The following is a 22,464-nucleotide window of genomic DNA, read 5'->3' as shown; positions in this document are numbered from 1 at the left end:
CACAGATTCCACGTCTAAGTCTTTATTTATGGTGTGACTGCATACGCAAATTAGCGTCATCATTAGAAGGTATAGGCAGGACATTAGAAGGTATAGGCAGGACATTAGAAGGTATAGGAAGGAGTGTATAGAGGTTCTGATCCAGTATCATTAGTTGGGGGCTCGTAGTGAAGTCACTTACCCGGTACATACGGTCATCGATATTTCAGCAAAGGGTGGAGTGGCCACATGCAGAGTTTGCCTGCAACCGCTTTGTGCTGAAAGATCGCTATCCATCTCCGTGTGAATCAAGGGAGCTGACTAGAATCCAGGGATAAGAGAGGAAAAAGTTTGTTTTCCTCTGTTGATAGAACCTTACGTTTAAAGTAGGGATGTGCAGGCTCGGTTCTACTCGGTTCCGTTCGGTTCTTTTTACCGAATCTTATTGGCTATCCAAAACTCGTGACAGCTGAAACCCAATAAGATCCGGTAAAAAGAACCGAACGGAACCGAGTAGAACCGAGCCTGCACATCCCTAGTTTAAAGGGTGTCGCAGTACTGAGTACGCGGCTAAGTCGCAGGTTTGCGCATAGCAAAGATGCACTTTTGCGTTCGCAGTTAGAAAAAAGCCATTATACGGTTGTGTGGTAGTCGCATTATTGTGTATGCGGCTGGTCGCACAATAGCATATACGTACTTCCGGTTGTGCTGCTACGTGTTTGAACAAAGCCATTGAGGTTTTAATTTTTTTCTATTACCAGTATCTGGGTTAACGAGTATTTTTCTGCGCAGGAAAAAAGTGTGTAATGGTGAATATTTGTTGAACAAAGTTAAGGGTATTGTATGATCTTAAAGGCTAGGTGCAAGGGTTAGTCTAGCCGCTCGGTAAGCAGCTTTACCGTTCTATACACAGTAGCAGGTGTACATGTTGTCTTTGTTGTAGAGAGGTGCGTGAGAGTAGCCGACATACAAACTCTCATAGGTGTGGAAGTTGCCTCACTAAATCTTATCCGGGTGTGGAAGTTGCCTTACTAAATCTTATCCGGGTGTGGAAGTTGCCTTTTTCAAATCTTATCCGGGTGTGGAAGTTGCCTTACTAAATCTTATCCTGGTGTGTGGGCGCCGCCGACTTAAATCGTCCACAGGTAAGTGAAAGTGTCTTGATTGTCTTTCACCGGTTTAAATCTTTATTGAAAAGCGTAGGAGTTGTCTCAGAATGGGAGCCACACAAACAGTAGAGATGTTAGGCAATGATGTGCTGCTAATGGAGGCACCGATCGGATCGACCCGTCGTATCATGCATACCAAGTACGGTACTTATGCAATAAGATATTGTGATTTATGGTTTAATATGACGAGAAAGAGTGTTAGACCGTTTCCCAGAATTGGTAGTTTCGATAAAAATGTGTTAGACAATGTCCGGGATCACATCAGTTTGATGCGCTCCCGAGAGAAAAAGGTTAAATATTTTGAATGTTTAAAACTGTGGCAGCATGAAGGGGATGCGTGGCTTAACAATGTGCAAACGATGCAAACTAGCGTCGCGAGCAACTTGTCAGAAAATACATCCATGACGCTAAATTGCAATACGGGCGAGCCGCAAAATGGCGCGCATGTGCGACAAGGTAGCGTCGTGGAGAGTATTGCCAGCAGTTCATGCTCACCTCCCCCACCTTATGTGGATGGAGGTGCAAGTACAGTAACCAAAAATACCCATAAAAATGTAACAAGCAACTTGTACCCTCTCTTAAGCAACTATAAAGAAAATGTTCATGATGCGGATGATGAGCCTATTGTAATGTCTGCCATTTCCCATGCTGTGCAGATGATAGATGCTGCATCACCACAATCACGAGTGGTGCCGCCATCTCCATCGGTAACAGCATGGGAAGTGTTAGTGTCCTCTGCACCTGTAGAGGAAGTCATTCATATCATACGCAGCAGCAGCAGACTTAACTCCCAGCCAGGTAACCAGGTCAAAGGTAGCAGCGCTACCGGTCTGCATCCCATTCGGACAATAACTGTTCCAAATGGAAATGCAGACGCAAACGGTATAGTGCCCACGAGGGAAGTAGTAATGCATTGTCCTTGGACAAGAGCAGAACTAAATTCCATCATAAATGATTTCCCCGATCCCAAAAAGGAATTAGCCAAATGTCAAAGATTTTTTAGAAATTTGGGTAGTTCACATGAGCCCACTAATAAAGATTGGCATCTGGTGTTAAGGGCTTTTCTGCCACGCAATACCGACGTGACAACATTTATCACGGATTGTGTATTGGATGGTGACGTTCCCTTAACAGACCAAGTAAACCAAGGTAACATTTCCCGCATTGTAACTCAATTGGGTATATATTTTCCAGTAGTAGTTAACTGGAACAACATTTTCACCATTAAACAAAAAGAGAGTGAGACTGCAGAAGATTACGGCGATCGGGCTCTGCAGGCTATCACCCAGTACAGTGGGATAGAAGATATTAAAGATAGCACTCACCACAGGGGAATGATAGTTACGGTACTTGTGGACGGTCTGAAAGAGAGTTTAAAAACTTGGGTTCAGACCTCACAGCCTGGCTGGCAGGGACTTACAATAGATACCATCATAGAAACCGCTATTGAACATGATAAAAACATCTCCAAAAAGAGAGAAGCCCAGAGTGAAAGACTAATGGCTGTCAGTATACAAGCTCTGGAGGGAATGACGGTAACACCACAGCCAACAGACACACTTGCACTTGCACACACAGTCACTTCTGAACAAGTATGTGCTCTCACTAACCCCACTCAACAACAAACACAACTCTATCCCACTAACCCGATGCAACCACAGGTCCCAGGATATCCACCAACTTCTTTCCCCCACAATACCCTTACCCTCCCTATACTTACCCATATCCACCACCTTTACCCTCTGCACAAATCTCACAACACCACATGTCTTCACCCAAAACACAAACATGTTTTAACTGTAAACAAATAGGACACTTAAGTAGAAACTGTAGAGTAAAAGGAGTAGGGATCTCACATCAGGGAAGACCGAGATATCCCCATAAGGGATATGCACAGAGGCCAGCAAATGTTCAGCAGACACCAGCTCCAATTGTAGCTGTAAATGCTTTATTGGAGAATGGTAGCCAACGCTAGGGGTCAGGTCATACCTGTAGTCTACAGATGATCAGGTTAACGGGAAGTACTAGGGAAGAACCGGTCATGATGGTTGATGTAGCTGGTACTGAATATCCTTTTCTTGTAGAGACCAGGTCGGTGATAAAATCTCCCGTTAATTTGCAGGTGACCAACGAGACAGTACCAACAATGGGTGTAACAGGTAAAGTGGAACATTATCCTTTAACAAAGTCCACAGAGGTTACTATTGGGCCGTTGCATACCAGGCATTCTTTTCTCCTGGCTGCTGCGGCTCCTACTAACCTACTGGGCAGAGACTTGTTATGTAAAATGGGATGTGTTATATATTGCACCCCTGATGGTGTATTTTTAGATATCCCAGAGAGAATGGTATACGAGGTGCGGGATATGTTAGACACTCCTCAAAGGATAATGTATCACTCTACCATTTTAATGAAACTCCATCGCAAGTAGATGAAATGTTGTCCCTAATTCCAGATTCCCTTTGGACTAAAGATGGACAGGACACTGGATTAATGGCAAACGTAAGCCCAGTAATGGTAAATTTAAAAAGCGGAAGGCAAGCTCCAAAAATTCCCCAGTACCCACTAAAGCAGGAGGTAGAACTAGGGGTTTTTCCAATAATTGAGCGATTATTGCAACAGGGAAGTTTAGTATGTACAGCTAGTGTAGCCAACAGTCCCATCTTTCCAGTGAAGAAGAGTGGTGGGAGGGGTTATAGGCTGGTACAAAACCTTAGAGGTGTTAATAAGGTAGTAGAGAGCCAATTCCCCGTAGTGCCGAATCCAGCTGTCATTTTGATGCAAATCCCACCAAATGCAACCCATTTCACTGTCATTGACCTCTGTTCAGCTTTCTTCTCTGTGCCTCTCCATCCTGACTGTCAGTATCTATTCGCATTTACATACAGAGGTTTACAATACACATGGACACGATTACCCCAAGGTTTCATAGACAGCCCCAGTATCTTCTCCCAGGCATTGCACGACTGTTTACAATCTTTTCAACCTGCCAATGGATCTGTTCTAATTCAATATGTGGATGATTTATTGCTATGTTCTGACTCGTTTATGTCATGTTTGAATGATACTAAACTTTTGTTACTTCAGCTCTCACAAACAGGACACAAGGTGGCTAAGGACAAACTACAGCCATACCAATCCAGAGTAAAATATTTGAGACACTGCCTAACCCAGGGGTTACGACACCTTACAACAGATAGAATCCAGGCCATACAAAACATGACACTGCCGCAGAATCAACAGCAAATTCGTACCTTTTTGGGAATGTGTGGATACTGTAGAATGTGGATACCAGGTTTTTCTATTTTGGCCTTGCCTTTACAGGAATTAGTCTCTTCCTCAAAACCTGATCATGTCATACACACAGAGGAATCAGAACAGGCTTTCCTCAATCTTAAGGATAGTCTGACAAGACCTCCTGCATTGGGAATACCTGATTATGAAAAACCTTTTGATTTGTATTGTACGGAAGCCGATGGTTGTGCTGCAGGTGTCCTTACACAAAAACATAGTGATGCCAGTAGGCCGTAGCATACTACAGTGCCCAATTGGACACGGTAGCAAGATCACTTCCCACCTGTTTGAGAAGTGTAGAAGCTACCGCTTTATTGGTGAGTAAAAGTGAGGATGTAGTATTGTGCCATGATATGATTGTCTACACTCCCCATGCTGTATCTGCTCTGTTGAACTCAGCTCAAACCAGACACATCTCCTCGGCTAGGTTCACCAAATGGGAACTAGCTCTAATCGCTCCTGCAAATATTACTGTGTTAACGTTGCAGTACGCTGAATCCAGCAACATGCCTACCATATGTACAACATGATGTACAAAGGGTGGAAGGAGAGGAGTTGCTGGCGGGAGGTGAGACATAATGATACGCACGATTGTATGACATATCTGAATCAGACCTTTACTGCTAGACCTGACATACATGACACACCTTTAGAGAATGTGGATGTAACTTTTTATACGGATGGGAGTTGTCATAGACAAACAGACACAGGTGAATTATGTACAGGTTATGCTGTTGTAAATGACACAGACACCATAGAAGCAAAACCTCTTGGTCCTCCTCACTCAGCCCAGGTGGCAGAGTTAGTAGCACTAACTAGAGCGTGTGAACTGGCAGCAGGCAAATCTGCTAACATTTACACTGACTCGAGGTACGCGTTCGGGTGGTGCACGATTTTGGGGCTCTATGGCGTTTGAGAAATTTTATGACAGCAGCAGGCACATCAGTTGCACATTCCCGACACCTAAAACATCTTTTAGAAGCAATCCAACTGCCCAAAGCAGTGGCAGTAATTAAATGCAAAGCCCACACATGTGAGGATGACCCGGTGTCACTGGGCAACAACAGAGCTGACGAAGCTGCAAAATGGGCAGCAGGGTTAAAAATGTTTCCTCCAACTGAAACAATTGTCATTTCAAACTATTGATATGCTGAAATTAATTGAGATGCAAAATTTGTGTTCAATCCAGGAAAAATCTATTTGGAAGTCCAAGGGGTGTGGGCAAGAGTGCGCACCAGGTTTTTCTTCACAAGCAGAGAAGATAGCAATGTCCTGTCTGACCTGCTTTAGAAAGAACATAGGGAAAGCGATCCCTACCGATCCATCCCACATTCCACCGACTGATGGACCTTTCCAAGTGATGCAAATTGATTTCATCCAATTACCACCCTGCAGGAACCTTAAGTATGTATTAGTGTGCACAGACGTATTCTCTAACTGGGTTGAGGCTTACCCAGCGGCCACTAATACTGCTGCGTTTACTGCTAAGAAAATAGTTCAGGAATTTGTATGCAGGTACGGTATCCCTAAAATCAACGAGAGTGATAGGGGTACCCATTTCACAGGTGATGTTTTCCAAAATATGTGTAAGCTGATGGGTATTAATAGCCGACTTCACACCCCCTACCGACCGCAAGCCAGTTCCAAGGTAGAGAGGATGAACGGGACTATTAAAAATAAGCTAAGTAAAATCATAGCAGAGACTGGACTAGGATGGCCCAGAAGCTTTACCTTTGGTCCTACATAGCATAAGGACCACTCCTAGACCTCCTCTGAATCTGTCCCCATTTGAAATATAATCAAATGAGGTTGTCTACCGAACAATAAGTCCACAGGAAGATCTAAAGGGTAACAACGAGGTAACTGTGAAGTATCTTATACCAATGAGTAAGCAGTTAAAGCAACAGCAGCAGAAACTGAAATTGTTGTCTAATGATATGCCTGAAACGAACTGTCATTATGTTGAACCAGGAGAATATGTAATGATCAGAAATTTCTTGCGTTCAGTTTGTTTGACTGATCGGTGGGAAGGTCCGTACCAGGTGCTGCTGACGAGTACTACATCTTTGAAGGTGGCCGAGAGAGATACCTGGGTCCATTCCACTCACTGCAAAAAGGTCAATCAACCGGTGGAGAAGCAAGTCGGAGACAAAGCTGATAGCGTGGATCTGTCGCTCGCGAGCTTGTTCCGGGAGGATTGAAAAGGTTGTAGTAAGATACCTGAACTAAGAGAAATTTGCAGGTCTTGTTGTGACAATGGACGGGCCTGCTGTGTTCATTTTCATATTCTCTTTTAGAGTGTTCACCATCCTGGTCAGTCCGGGGATATCCAGTGTCTGTGATGGGGGACCGATTGAGGAAACGGGAGCTGATGGTAGTGCTGATGGAGTAGAACCAGGAGGAGTGCAATGCCAATCAGGGGAGTGTCTTTCCAATCTTAGTACTGTTATTGTTAAAAGAGCTGTCATTCCGGATATTCAGGGAAGGTGTGGAGGGTTATCGTCTGAAGATTCCTGTATTTGTGAGCTTTGTGGGTCCCTAGTTGATGAGAACTGTATCCAACGGTGCCAACCTAAATATAATCCGTACTGGGGTGGGTATCCTCTAGAGGATTATCATAGCATGGTAGGCAAAGTGTTAAATCAAACTGATTGCTGGGTGTGTTCACATGTGCCCCAGTGACAGCATAATGTAGGGTTGGTGCCATTTCCATTGAATATCACGGAAATTTTAGAATTACAAAAAGGGAAAACATTGGATGGAAAATTCCTCTCATCCAAACCACCTCATTTCAAACTCTATCAATTCCAAGTAGATAGATCACTTTTGTGTTTAAACATAACCAACCCCAATAAACCCGGGAGTTGAGAAGTGACGGGGAATAATCAGACGATGACCTTCTCACAAAGAGCTGATAATGAGTCCATAAACATGACCTATTGCGCTCCATTAAGTCTGGTGGGAAACATTTTAGGTATCGGTATACATTGAGTTCCACCAAAGAAATTATTGGTAAGGTGCCAAATGGTTATTGTGCTAAAATAATACAGCCAGAAACTTGCATGTACTAGATGGAAGAACCAGAAATAGAATTTGCAAGGGAAATGTGCTTAATGATAATGATGCATACCATTCCTTATGTTCTCCCTGATAATGTATATTTCATCTGTGGAAGAAAAGCGTATAAATGGCTCTCCCCGAGTCCCGAAGGTTTGTGTTACCTGGGAAGAGTAGTCCCAGAAGTTATGACCCTCACACATGTTGAAATGCTGGGTATACATAAAAACACACCGTCACCATATCTTCACACACAATATGAACACAGAGGCAAAAGAAATATGGTACCTGGTGATATATATAAAGCCACTCAGTTAATCAGTGAGACAACTGGCTTTCAAGTTCTGGTCGCATTGGACCCAACCAGGATCGCTCGGGGTACATTAAATTTTAGATATATCCAGGAACTTGCTAAATTAATAGATAATATCACCGAGATGTACGATGACACATTTAGGTATACAGGGAAAGAATTGCAAGCGTACAAGAAAGAACTGGTGCAACACAGCCTAGTGTTGAATTATTTAACTGCTGTTACTGGAGGGTATTGCGTAACATTGGCCACCCAATTTGGAGTAAAATGTTGCACCTATGTCACCAATTATACCAGCGACCCTAAGGAGGTGATAGACTGGAAGATGGATGAAATTCTGCAGCTAAAGTGGGAATTTCGCAAGAACCATAATGCTTCAGTGGCTGAAATAGGGGAAAAGATAGAAGGATGGGTGTCATGGCTGAACCCAGTAAAATGGTTCTCAGGTCTAGGGGAATGGGTCCAGGAAGTGATCGCCAGCATAGGCAAATTCTTAATCCTTATACTGATTGTCATCATAATAATTGGCATATGCGTCCGGTGTGTTCCTATTGTGTTGAAGTGTGGAAAATGTAGAAATAGAGTGAAACGAAAGAACGAAACTATGATGGTGGTCAGTAATGACAATATGTATACTGAGGTAAATATATAACTGCATTACAACCCTGAACTAGGAAATACAATCGTTTGATGTATTATATTTAGACATGCATAGAATGTATTATTGAAATGTTATTCATAGAACACCTCAGATGATGTAAAGTCTCAATTCCCCTTCAAGACTGCTATTTATAAGACTGGTGCATTCCCACACCTTTCACATGATCTTCCAAGATCCGCGGTGTGCGTATAATAGTAGTTTTATGTCCCCACCCAGAGACACATTATTGATGGATAAAGAACCACCTTGTGCCATCCCATAATAACACCAAATAATATGTAAATGTAAGCCTAAATTAAATTCTAATAGCAGATTGTGATAGCATGTTGTTTGCTATCAAAGGGTGGACTGTCAAAGCTGAATAATTGGGTAAAACAAGTTCAGGTTGAAATTTAATCGTGGTGACGCCATCTTGCGACTGGCCGCAAGACGCCATCTTGAAAATGAGATCGCAAGAGGCCATTTTGCGAATGGCCGCCTAAGCGCCATTTTAGATGAACTCACATTTTAGTACATGTGGCGATAATACTAATAGCACCATGCGATTGCATTTTTCATCATTTCCCATACGCACATTAATACATACAATAGCGCTGTTAACTAGTCGCATATTAGTGAATGCATAGGACTTTGTATGAAACCGCTGTTTTATTAGCTTTATGCGCACGCATCTGCCCCAAGTTAACTAGCATCCTCATATCAAACCCTGGACACCCACACATTATATATTCACACATAAGGTTCAATAAGCTTTAAAGTGTATGAATTAAGTAGGTTCAGTTAGTTTAAATGCTGAGAAATAAAGATATTTGATAACTAAGGTATTATACATGCTAAACCAGTCGTGTTTGGAGTTGTACTGATGCGTACTCTTTTCACAGTATTCCGGTGTTATTGGTGGGGAGATCGCATCATGCATTCCCGAGTTATGGATCGCAGAGCCTACAAGCAACAAAATGTATATTTTAGAAACAACTGTTAGGATGCTGCCGGAGGCGTGAAGAGGAAGACCCCCAGCTGTTAGAGGCAGGGAGAGTCTGTTTGAACCAGCCTGTTAAATGTTCTATAACAGATGCTTCACCCCTGAGAACCAATGATATCAGCAACAGACTTCCCTATTGTCCTGTTTATTCTGGGGGCGTATAAATATGAGTGCATGAACGCTGATTCTGAGTCTTCGTGCTGAATGCTGAATGACTAGGGTTCTCTTGCTGATGCCTATCTCTGGGTCCGGAAGCGCCTGCGTATGTATACTGTACTTGGGTCTGTATAATTTCCTTTTGCGCCTAAATTGTGTCTTGATCAATTGCGTGTAACTGTCTGAACTTTTACCTGAATATCACTTGTGCTTTGGAACCACAGATTCCATGTCTAAGTCTTTATTTATGGTGTGACTGCGTACGCAAATTAGCGTCATCATTAGAAGGTATAGGCAGGACATTAGAAGGTATAGGCAGGACATTAGAAGGTATAGGAAGGTGTGTATAGAGGTTCTGATCCAGTATCGTTAATAGGTTTAGAACTCGCATGGAGTCCTACCTAATAACAGGAGGATTTCATCATTCCTCCTCTCCATAACTATCTATTCCGAAAAGCTGTCATCTTTGCGATGACAGCTTTTCGGGAAAAATAGATAGTTATCCCTCTCTACACTGGAATCCGTGCTGCGCATGCGCTGTTACATTTGTAAACCCAACGCATGACCAGCACTACTTATAGCTGCAGTAATTTTGTGCACCCCCCAACCCCCCCTTCCCCCTGCGCTCACCTCCCCCTCATCCCGCACTTACCTGAGCATGCAGCAGCCTCCGGCTCCGTCATGCTGGTCGGACACGTGGTCTCCCAGCACACCACAGTACAGATTAGGAAAAAAAAAAAAGGGGGGGTTTCTAATCTGTATTGTATTCTGCTGGGAGAACACAGTGTCCGATCAGCCTCCGGAGCCAGAGGATGCACCGGAGGGAGACGTCGGGGGACCTGTCCAGCTGTAAGCAGGTAAGTTTTACCTGCTATTTGCCACCTCACAGTGGGGATAGTACCTCCATCAAATTTCAAAAATACATAATTTTCGGAATTTGATGAATGTATGGGGAGTGTGGAAATGAACGCAGAGGAACTTAACCAGGAGATATCACTGATATCTCCTGCGTTAAGATACTTCATGAATACTAAAATAACGTTATTTAAGGAAAATGTCCTTAAAAACATTAATTTAGTGTTGATGAATAGGCCCCATAGTCTCTTCCTCAAAGCACAATCGTGTCATACACACAGAGGAATCAGAGCAGGCTTTCCTTGATCTTAAGGATAGTCTGACAAAAGCACCTGCATTGGGAATACCTGATTATGAAAAACCTTTTGATTTGTATTGTACGGAAGCTGATGGTTGTGCAGCAGGTGTCCTCACACAAAAACATGGTGATGCCAGTAGGCCCGTAGCATACTACAGTGCATAAATGGACACTGTAGCAAGATCACTCCCAACATGTTTAAGAAGTGTAGCAGCAACTGCTCTATTGGTCAGTAAGAGTGAGGATGTGGTATTAGGCCATGATATGATTGTCTATACTCCCCATGCTATATCTTCTTTGCTAAACTCTGACTAAACCAGACATGTCTCCTCGCCTAGGTTCTCAAAATGGGAACTAGCCTATATAGCACCTGCAAACATCACCATCAAACGGTGCAGTACGTTAAATCCAGCTACGTATTTACCATATGTGCAACGTGATGCACAAAGGGTGGAGAGAGGTGAGTCGCTGGCAGAAGGTGAGTTCTGCAGGTATATTGATGCACATGATTGTATGGAATATCTGAATCAAACCTTTACTGCAAGACCTGACATACGGGATACACCTTTAGAAAACGTAGATGTGACATTTTACACGGATGGGAGTTGTCATAGACAAACTGACACTGGAGAGTTATGTACAGGTTATGCTGTGGTAAATGACGAAGATATCATAGAGGCCGTACCTTTAGGTCCACCTCATTCGGCCCAAGTGGCAGAGCTGGTAGCATTGAGGAGAGCGTGTGAGTTAGCAGAAGGTAAATCTGCTAATATCTACACTGACTCTAGGTATGCCTTCGGGGTGGTACATGATTTCGGGGCTCTATGACGTCTGAGAAATTTTATGACAGCTGCAGACACACCAATCGCACATTCCAGACATATAAAAGGACTACTGACAGCGATCCAATTGCCTAAGACAGTGGCGGTAATTAAGTGTAAAGCCCATACATGTGAGGATGATCCAGTGTCATTGGGCAACAACAGGGCAGATGAAGCTGCCAAATGGGCAGCAGGGTTAAAAGTAAATGTGCCAATTAACCAAATGATGTTTCAAATGATTGACATGCTGAAATTAATTGAGATGCAAAATTTGTGTTCCATCCAGGAAAATGCAGTCTGGAGGGCCAAGGGATGTGGACAAGAGTCCTCTGGACTCTGGAGAGATGGACAAGGTAAGCCAGTGGCTCTCAAGGCGTATTACCCAAGCCTGGCTGAGGCAGCGCACGGTCTGACTCACTTGTGAAAGCAAGGTATGTGCAAATTGGTGAGAGCATACTGGTGTGCACCAGGTTTTTCTTCTCAAGCAGAAAAGAGAGCAATGTCCTGTCTGACCTGCTTGAGGAAAAACATTTGAAAAACGATCCCTACCGAACCATCCCACATTCCTCCGACCGATGGACCTTTTCAGGTAATACAAACTGATTTCATCCAATTAGTGTGCACTGATGTGTTTTCTAATTAGGTTGAGGCATACGCAGATACGGTATCCCTAGAATTATTGAAAGTGATAGGGGTACTCATTTCACAGGTGATGTGTTCCAAAATGTGTAAGTTGATGGGAATTAATAGTAGACTTCACACCCCCTACCGACCGCAAGCCAGTGCCAAGGTGGAGAGGATGAACGGTACTATTAAAAATAAATTAAGTAAAATCATGATGGAAACTGGACTGGAAGCACAGAAGCACTACCACTTGTCCTTCATAGTATCAGGACAATTCGTATACCCACCCTCTCAATCTGTCCCCCTTTGAAATACTGTTTGGTAGACAACCTCATTTGATTGTAAGCCCACAGGAGGATTTGAAAAGTAACAACAAGGTAACTGTAAGGTATCTTATAACAAACAGTTAAAACAGGAACAGCAGAAACTGAAATTGTTGTCACATGATATGCCTAAAACAAACTGTCATGATGTTGAACCTGGAGAATTTGTTATGATCAGAAATTTCTTGCGTTCAGGTTGTCTGACAGATCGGTGGGAAGGTCCGCATCAGGTGTTGCTGGTGAGTACAACCAGGGGCGCCGAGAGGGGGGGGGAGTGGGTACAGATTACCCAGGCCCGGGCTTCCTGAGGGGTCCGGCGGGGGCCCGGGTCCGGCGCCGCTCCCCCCCTCACAGCAGCCCAGCACACAGCGTGTGCTGAGCTGCAGTTGGAGACCACAGCAGTCTCCTATGCCTGTGCGGGGGAGCGATCACACTGATCGCGCCCCCCCTGGCATTGTGCTGGGCTGAGGGGGCTCAGAGCATGCCCCCTCCCCAGCGCACAGCGCCGCTTCGCCGCGCTGCAAATCTTTTTTTTTTCTCGGTAGGGGACGAGGCCACGCCTCCCGTGATTAGGTCACGCCCCCTATTACTAGGGCCCGCCACGGCTCTTGGCGGGCCTGAGTACAACTTCATTGAAGGTGGCAGAGAGAGATACCTGGGTCCATTCCATTCACTGTAAGAAGGTCAACAAACCGGTGGAGAGACAAGGCGGAATCGAGGCAGATAACGTAGACCTGTCAATTGCAAGCCTGTTCCGGGAGGGCTAAAGGTTACAGTGAGATACCTAAGCTAAAGAAATTTGTAGATCCGTTGTTTCAGCAATGGATTGGTCTGCTGTGGTTATCTTTGTGTTTTCTCCCAGAGTCCTCATTATCTTGAGTTGTTTGAGAATCTCTGGTTTCTGTGACGGAGGAAAGAGGACGGAGAGGGGAGCCGATGGTGATATGGATGGAGTGGAGTCGGGAGAAGGAGTGCTAAACCAACCGGGGGAGTATCTGACCAAACCCAGTACAGTAATTGTTAAGAAATCTGCTATTGTGGAAACTCGGAGACAGTGTGAAGGTATATCATCTGAAGACTATTGTATGTGCGAGTTTTGTGGGTCCTCAGTTGATGAGAATTGCACCCAGCAGTGCCAACCTAAGTATAACCAGTATTGGGGTGGGTATCCTTTAGTGGATTATCATACCATGGTGGGCAAAGTTTTAAACCAAACATACTGTTGTGTGTGTTCCCACGTGCCTCAAGGACAGCATAATGTAGGGTTAGTGCCATTCCCATTGAATGTCTCTGAAATTTACGCACTGGATGTAAAATGTCTTAAGTCCAAACCACCTAATTTCAAACTCCACCAGTACCAAGTAGATAAATCACTTTTTATCTTTAAACATCACCAACTCCAATGACCCAGGAAGCTGGGATGGGGGAATAACCAGACGATGACCTTCTCACTACGGGCTCTATTTACTACAATCCGCATTGGTAATGCAGATTGTAGTGTGATATTACCGAGTGAATTTGCATTGCGAATTCAGGCAATATCACAGGGATTTACTACAAATCCCTTGCAGGGACAGAGCTTGCGATAAAGCTCCGTCCCTGCTAATCCCCTTCGGAGCCTTATCATGGTATTTTCGCAAAAATTACCGTGATTAAGTGCCTGCGCATGCGCCGACCGTTTGCCGCAGCTACCCCCCTCCGGCGCTAAGCCCCGCCCCTGGTGCTAAGCCCCGCCCCCGCGATCGTGACCCCCCCGCGACCCCCCCTCCCTTACTTACATTTACCTGCATGCTCCAGGCCTCCGGTGATGTTCTCCATTCCTCCGGTCAGGTGATCTCCCATACTGCACTGGGGCCCGATCACCTGATGACCGGGCAGCAGTGCACTGTGGGAGACCAGCTGACCGGAGGGGAGTCATCACCGGAGGCCCGATCACCGGTCCCTGGAGTCAGGTAAGTAATTTCACTTGCTAGGGAAATGTGTGTGACGATAATGATGTTTACTATTCCTTATGTTCACCCTGATGATGTATATTTTATATGTGGAAGGAAAGCGTATAAGTGTCTCTCTCTGAGTTCCGAAGGTTTGTGTTATCTGGGAAGAGTAGTCCCAGAGGTTATGACCCTCACACATGGTGAAATGCTTGGTATCCATAAAAACACACCATTACCATATCTTCACACACAGTATGAACATAGAGACAAAAGAAATATGATACCTGGTGATGTACATAAAGCCACACAGTTAATTAGTGAAACAACTGGCTTTCAAGTTTTAGTCGCTTTGGATCCCACCAGGATCGCTCGGGGTACACTAAATTTCAGACATATCCAAGATCTTGCTGAATTAATAGATAATATCACCGAGATGTATGATGACACGTTTAGATATACAGGTTAGGAGTTGCAAGCTTACAAGAAAGAACTCGTGCAACATAGGCTAGTGTTAAATTATTTAACAGCTATCACTGGAGGGTATTGCGTAACTTTGGCCACTCAATTTGGTGTAAAGTGTTGCACATATATTACAAATAACACTAGTGACCCCAAGGATGTGATAGACCTAAAGATGGACGAAATTCTGCAGCTGAAATGGGAATTCCGGAAGAACCATAATGCTTTAATGGCTCAAGTAGAGGAGAAGGTAGAGGTAGAGTGGGTCCAGGAAATGGTTGCTAGTATAGGTAAACTCCTGATCCTCATATTGGTTGTCATCATAGTAATTGGCTTATGTGTCATGTGTGTTCCTACTGTGTTGAAATAAGGAAAATTTAAAGACAAGGTAACCTGACAGAATTACATTTTGATGGTGGTTAGAAGCAACAATGTGAATACTGAGGTAAATGTAGGACTGCATTACAACCCTGAACTAGAAGGTACCATCAGATGATGTATAAGATTTAGACATGCATGAAATGTGTTATTAAAATGTTATTTTAAAACATCTTAAATAATGTAAGTCCCTATTGCCTTCAAGACTTCCTTTGTAGGATTGGTGCATCCCCACATCTTTCCCATGATCTCCCAAGATCCGCGATGTGTGTATAAGGGTAGTTTTATGTCCCATCTAGAGACACATTATTGATAGTTTAAGAACCACCTTGTGCCATCCCATAATATAACATTAAATAATATATCATAATGTAAGCCTAAATTAAAATAATTGTAAAATCAGAGTGTGATAGCATTTTGTTTGCGAATCGCACACATAAGTACATACGGCGATACTATTATTTCGCGTTGTGCGATTCCCAGGCAATAGAAAGATGTTAAAAGTCCTCATCATATAAATAACGATAGTTACTAAAACATATAATATGATCAACCATGCAAAACACGTAGTCGCACAACGCTAACTAGCATCTTTTCTTAATACCCCAATACTTACACACTGCACACTTACATAAAAAGGTTCCCTAGCATTAAGGTTAATATTTAAGGTTCCATTCATTATCAGTAATGTTGTGAAATACATGTTCTTTGATATCTAAGGTTTAGTGCATGATAAGCAGACCATGTTTGGTGTCATTCTAAACTACTGTGTCTTTGCAGATTTCCGGTTCCATCTGGGAAAAAATCACAACATGTGTCTGCAAATTATGGATCATAGAGAGTTAGGGATTGAAATGTTTCCTATAATGCAGTCAGTCTAATTTGTTATGCAGGGGGGAAAAATGGCCACAAAGAGCTGTTGGAGGCTGGAATGTGACCATACAAATTGACCTATGAACTGTACTGTAACAGAAGAACCAGAAAGAAGAACCAATGGAATCATGCCAACCTGTTCTATTGTATTGCCTATCTCTGCTAGAGTATATATGCAGGCTCTCTGAAACTAGATGCTAGACTTCTTGCTTTGCTGTTGATGGAGGTTTCACCTTTGATGCCGGGATCTGGATCCAGAGCGCGTGCATATGTAACGACTGTACCTTGTGTCTGTATAATTTGTTTGCGCTAATTGTATTTAGATCACAGAGTGTAACTATCTGTTTTTATGGTGAATAATAACTTTTTGTGCTTTGGAACCACAATCAAAGTCTGAAGCAATTATTTCTTGTGCGACTCATAATGCTAAATAGCGACAATTTTAGAGTGTATAGATAGGTAGAAATCGATAGTGGCTACACCGCACCCGACACTGGCCTGGACATGAGACAACAGGTTTTGATCACACAGAGGTGAGCACAGGCTGAATATACCAACTCACACCACACACTCCCTCACTCTCACACCAACAATGGAGTGGAACACACCTGGATGCTTGTCCTCTACCTCTTATTGACACCAGCTTATTTAATTACACACTCATGGTCAGATAAGGGAACATGGATTATGGCATAGTACATACAGATGTGTCCACATACATATATCCTCTGTGCACTACAAGTTGCATTACACAACGCATGAGAGCCATGTGACTCAGTAGCGCAGATTGTCTTTTCGTGCGACTTTTACCTTCAGATGCATCTTATTCACACAGCATTGTGAACTGGATGCACAAGCTTACAAGCTTTACAAGCTTCTGCTGATTAAAATATGCGGCATGCCTATATTCTGTGTGCAATTGCGGGTGCATCTGCATGCAAAATACTACGTTAGTGTCAGCGGCTACGAATCGTGTAATCTAACCCCGCCCCCTCCTCACAGACCCGCAAATTGTGGAGTTTTACTTGAACGGGGCAGGGCTTAATGATGGCGATAGTTTGGCCCCACCCACCAAAACTGTTGGTAAGTATGAGATGCACCCAGGGCCGGTGCAAGGTTTCTTGGCACCCTAGGCATTTCTTCAGCCTTACACCCCGCCCCACCCTCGATAGCTACACAAGCCACAAGCCCTTATACAGTGCACCAGTACTGCCAGCAGTAGTGGTCCACCCATGCAGTGCCCCCAATATGGTACCCCTTATACAGTGCCCTCAGTAGTCGTCCCCCTATGCAGTGCCCCAGTAGCTCCCCACCTATGCAGTGCCCTTTATATAGTGCCACCAGTAGTAACCCTCCCTTTGCAATGCCCTCAGTAGTGGTCCCTCCAATGCAGTGCTCCTATTAGTAGTCTTCTCCCCAGCAGTGACCCCATTAGTAATCCCCCCAGTAGCAGCCCTCCCCCAGCATTGCCTCTAGTCCCCCCCAGCAGTGTCCCTGGCAGTAATCCCTCCCTATGCAGTTTCCCCAGTAGTGGTCCCACCAGTGCAGTTCCCCCAGTAGTAGTAGTCCCCCCAGCAGTACCCCTAGTTGTAGCCCCTCCCAGCAGTGCCCCCAGCAGTAATCCCCCCCTATGTAGTGCCCCACTAGCAGTCCCCCCCAGCAGTACCCCTAGTAGTAATCCTCCTCTATGCAGTGTCCCCCAGTAGTGGTCCCACCAGTGTGCAGTGCCCCTAGTAGTACCCCCAGCAGTGCCTCTAGTAGTAATTCCCCTCTATGCAGTGTCCCCCAGTAGTGGTACCACCAGCAGCGACCCCAGTAGTACCCCCAGCAGTGCCCTTAGTAGTAGCCCCCCCAGCAGTGCCCTTAGTAGTACCCCCTCCCTAGCCAGACAAACACACACGCACGAAGAAAAAAAAACTCCACTTACCTTGATCCACGCTCCATCATCTGCTCCTCCATCTGGCGTCCTCCTAGGCCGGCCCGCTCTGCATGATGGGAGAGACGTCATGACATCTCTCCCATCACCCACTGCGGGAGCCAGAAGATGGAGCTCATGAGTGAGCTCCAGCCCGGCTCCCGCAGTGGGCGCAGCAGCCGATGGGAGTCTGACTGACTCTCATCTGCTGCTAAAACAAACACACAGCTGCCGGTGCCGGCTGTGTGTTTGTTATACTAATAGTTTAGTGTGGACTGCACTAATGTGCTGTCCACACTACCGCCCTGCAGGGCCTGTGCTCTTAGGCAGCTGCCTTAGTTTGCCTAGTGGTAGCATCGGCCCTGGATGCACCTGCAGTTGCACACAGAATATAGGCATGCCACATAGAATTTTAATCAGCAGAAGCTGCTTGCATGTCTTATTTGCATCACTGTGCGAATAAAACTCATCTGAAGGTAAAAAGTCACATAACAAAAGAGGCTCAGCGCTACCGAGTCACGCCACAGCATGGCGCAACTAGAAGGGCTGTTTAACAAGCAAGGAGGCTAGATGTTTGAGGACACATCTGTAGTTTAATGTGTGCTCCTGATGAAGCTGGGTGATATCATCTGGTGAAACGCGTTGAGACCCCTTTCTGGTTACCTGATATGACATTCGACTCGATTGGACTCTATTTCCTCTGGATGAAACAGCGGCACTCTGGACACTTGCTATACCCATTCAGTCTATTCTTTTGCACCATCGGCTGCTCTGGAGATCTAGCACACTAATCCAGTTTATCCACCTGCACCACCGGTTGCTATAGACCGTCTGGACATCTGAATATCATCCAAATGGTAATTTAATGCTGCTTAACAGGATCCTATAGAGACACAGATGAGTGAGTCCTAATATAAACTTGGTCATTACAGGAACCAAGTAATCATTTATTGTCTTCATTTTTATTATATTTTTTCTACATTTTCTTTAAAAAAAATGTTATGAATATACAAGTGGCCACATTAGTGTTTGTGTCATATTATGTTATATGATTAACCGTACATAATTTTATAACTGTTTAGGGTAGCGCTGGTATATGGTCTATTCATAAAGAACTGCATTGTAGAATTGTTACTTAACTCTATAGATCACATAACTTGCGATCTATAGTTTTGAGTAGCAATTCATGATCACTTGAAAAATACCTGCATTTCACAATAGATTTGATAACATATAAAACCTTTAATATTAACCTTAATGCTAGGGAACCCTTTTATGTAAGTATGCAATGTGTCAGTGTGGGGATATTAAGAAAAGACGCTAGATGCTAGTAGCATCGCACACAATGGTTTCAGGCTGACGACGCAAGATGGTGTTGTCAGGGGAAACATAAAATGGCGTCGTACAGATTTTAATTTTACAATTTAGGTCTCAGCCAACCATCCGGCTTCGACAGATAAGTTTATTTAAATTTTTTAGCAGTGTATCAGCGTGTGCTCTGTTTAGACCACACAGCTGATCACTGGGGCCGGCTCTGGGCTCTGCTCTGCCTGTTAGAGCAGAGCAGGAGTCCGGTAACTGGGGGAGACCCTGGATAATGCCACCTCCAGGTGGCGTTATTATCACAGGGCTTCCCCCGGTATTTTTTCACATTTTATTTTTAGTAACTTGCAGACAGATCGCATTACCCATTACCATTAAAATAATGATAATAAATAGAACCCAATCTGTGAAACAGATGGCTTTAATAGTAATGGCTAAATTGTGATTTAGTACTGTGGAAGTTGGTTTAACATAGTCAGCATGCCGTATATGCTGTTTATTGTAGATTTAGGCCCTCATTCAGACCCACTCGCAAGCGGGCGCACGTACGTTAGGTGTACGTACAAAAATATTTAAATTCAATGGCTCGCTCGTATTTTCGTTCGCATCTAAAATTCCTCCCTAAACTCAGGCGACCCCTCCTCTAACTAACGAGCGTGCAAAATAGCGAGCGTACATCCCCAAAATGGATTGAAGGGAACGCACGCACAAGTGAAACCGGAAGTGGCCTTGTCAGATGTCGATTACCTGCTCCTTTATTCTGCCTACCTCCCTCAATCGTATCATGCCAATCAATGTATCAATTAGCTTAATTGTTTTTTTTTTTTCAACACAATGCAAGAAACTTTACTCTTGTCCGTGTTTGTGTTTACCCGCAGAATACGTACGGATGGAACATTCGCTTTTATTGTTCAAAAAACATGTGAACCACAATTAAACAATTGTTCTATTGCTGTGGATCCCCGCATATTTTCCGGGGTTCATTTCTTTATTTAAATTTGCAAACGCATGTCACTGCATCAAGCCTATCATAACTCTCCAGAGATTTCTGGCCCTGTTGAACACATGACTCATACACTAACCAATAAAATTGCTCCTGTTAATTTCCAAAATACATTAGCCAATCAGAAATTTTGGCCACACTTTATCAAAAATGTTTTGTATGAAAAACTCCATTGCCATCATGAGAGCCTCCGCATTCACCAGGCGCGAGCTGCTGGTGCTTACGGAGGTGATGGATAGGCGGATCACCAGCCAGCCTCCACCCATCACCAACCGGCAGAAGCGCTCCGCGTATGCGGAGGCACGGTCCCGCCTGCGGTCGATGGGTTCACGCCGCAACATCGGGCAGCTTGAGCGCAGGTGGTCAGACCTGCAACGGCGAACGCCCCGCTTGCTGGCATGCTTTCGCATGCAGATCGTTGAAAGTAAGTGTTATGTATTGTGGTTTTCATGTTTGTGTTTGTGGGGCAAACTGTGTGTGCATGTTTTCCTGTCTGTCCTATTAATTATTTGTCCTCATATCTGCGTGTGCATGTTTTCCTGTCTGTCCTATTAATTATTTGTCCTCATATCTGCGTGTGCATGTTTTCCTGTCTGTCCTATTAATTATTTGTCCTCATATCTGCGTGTGCATGTTTTCCTGTCTGTCCTATTAATTATTTGTCCTCATATCTGCGTGTGCATGTTTTCCTGTCTGTCCTATTAATTATTTGTCCTCATATCTGCGTGTGCATGTTTTCCTGTCTGTCCTATTAATTATTTGTCCTCATATCAGCGTGTGCTTGTTTTCCCTCTATTTCTGTTTTTTTCATTCTACTCCTTTTTGCATGTTTTTTGTTGCTGGTTTTTTTTTTTTTAATTTGGGCCCCGGATTTGCCCAGAAACTAACCTCAATTTGTTTGACATATTTTAGGAGGACAGCCAAGACTACGCCGTCACCGTCCGGCCAGACGGCGTTCCCGGCCACTATCCCCAACCCCCAGCCAACACTCCACCCCAAATATTTCCCCTATACCCCACTCCTCCCCAGCCTTCCCAGACCCTCTCCCGGAACTGTCGGGCCTCCTTCCCCTCCGTCCCACTTCCCCCTCTCCTCCACCCACCCCTCTTCCAATTACCCCCTCCCCGGAGTCCATCGTTACCCCTCCCCGTTCTTTGGGGAATGAAGGCTCCTCCGAGGAGGAACATGGAGGGACTTCTGGACATCCCGTTTTGGCTCCCGGTATGTTTTTATTTCTCATTTTTTTTAACCACAAACTGTTTGTATGTAATCATGTGTCGTGCCTTTATTCGTGCTTGTTTGGTTTACTTTTGGTGATTTAGCAGTTTGCCTTTACCTCTTCCTGCTGATTTCAACATACACATATCACACCTGTGTGAATTTGTACATAGGCCTTGTATTTTTGCCAGCACCCCCTTTTTGTTTTGTTTTGTTTTTTTTCGGTTTAGGAGTGATTTCGTTGTGTTTTTGTTTTTTTAATGTGGATTCCCTATTGTTTTATTAATCCACACACTTTTCTCACCCACAGAGAAACAGAGGCGTCGTCAAGAGGTGGAGGATTGTGTTGGCCAGATGCGCCAACATGTAATTGGCCTTCTTGTGGCCCTTGACCGGCTGTCTGGCATCCTTCGCCAGTAGTTTTTATTTTTTTTTTTCGTTTTGTAAATAAATTTTGTAGTTCTAATATACGTTCTGGCTCATTCTTTTTTTCTAAAACACAAATAGTTTTCCCTGACATAAGTAGACTGTTCCTGCACGGATTTCCATTTTTTAAAAGTTAGATTGTATTTTGTATTTGTATGTTAAACAGCCACAAGAAACACATAACAGTAACAATGTCATTTCCCTTTTTGGATGTAGTGTCAATTAGATATTTCGCCATTTTACAGGTTCCTAGTTGGTGTGCAAGCTGCTTAGGCCAATCTTCAAAATCCAAAGGTTTGGACAGGCTTCCTTTTGGTGTGGGTTGGGAACCTGCAAACATATTTCAGTTTACATCAACTGGTGTCAGTACTGGATTACCCTTTAGTCAATTGTAAGGTGTGTT

Source organism: Taudactylus pleione, unplaced genomic scaffold (genome assembly GCF_031769625.1).
Source record: "Taudactylus pleione unplaced genomic scaffold, aTauple2 ptg000093l, whole genome shotgun sequence".
Taxonomy (NCBI): Eukaryota; Metazoa; Chordata; class Amphibia; order Anura; family Myobatrachidae; genus Taudactylus; species Taudactylus pleione.
The sequence above is the reverse complement of the archived record's forward strand: the minus strand, read 5'-3'. Positions refer to the sequence as shown.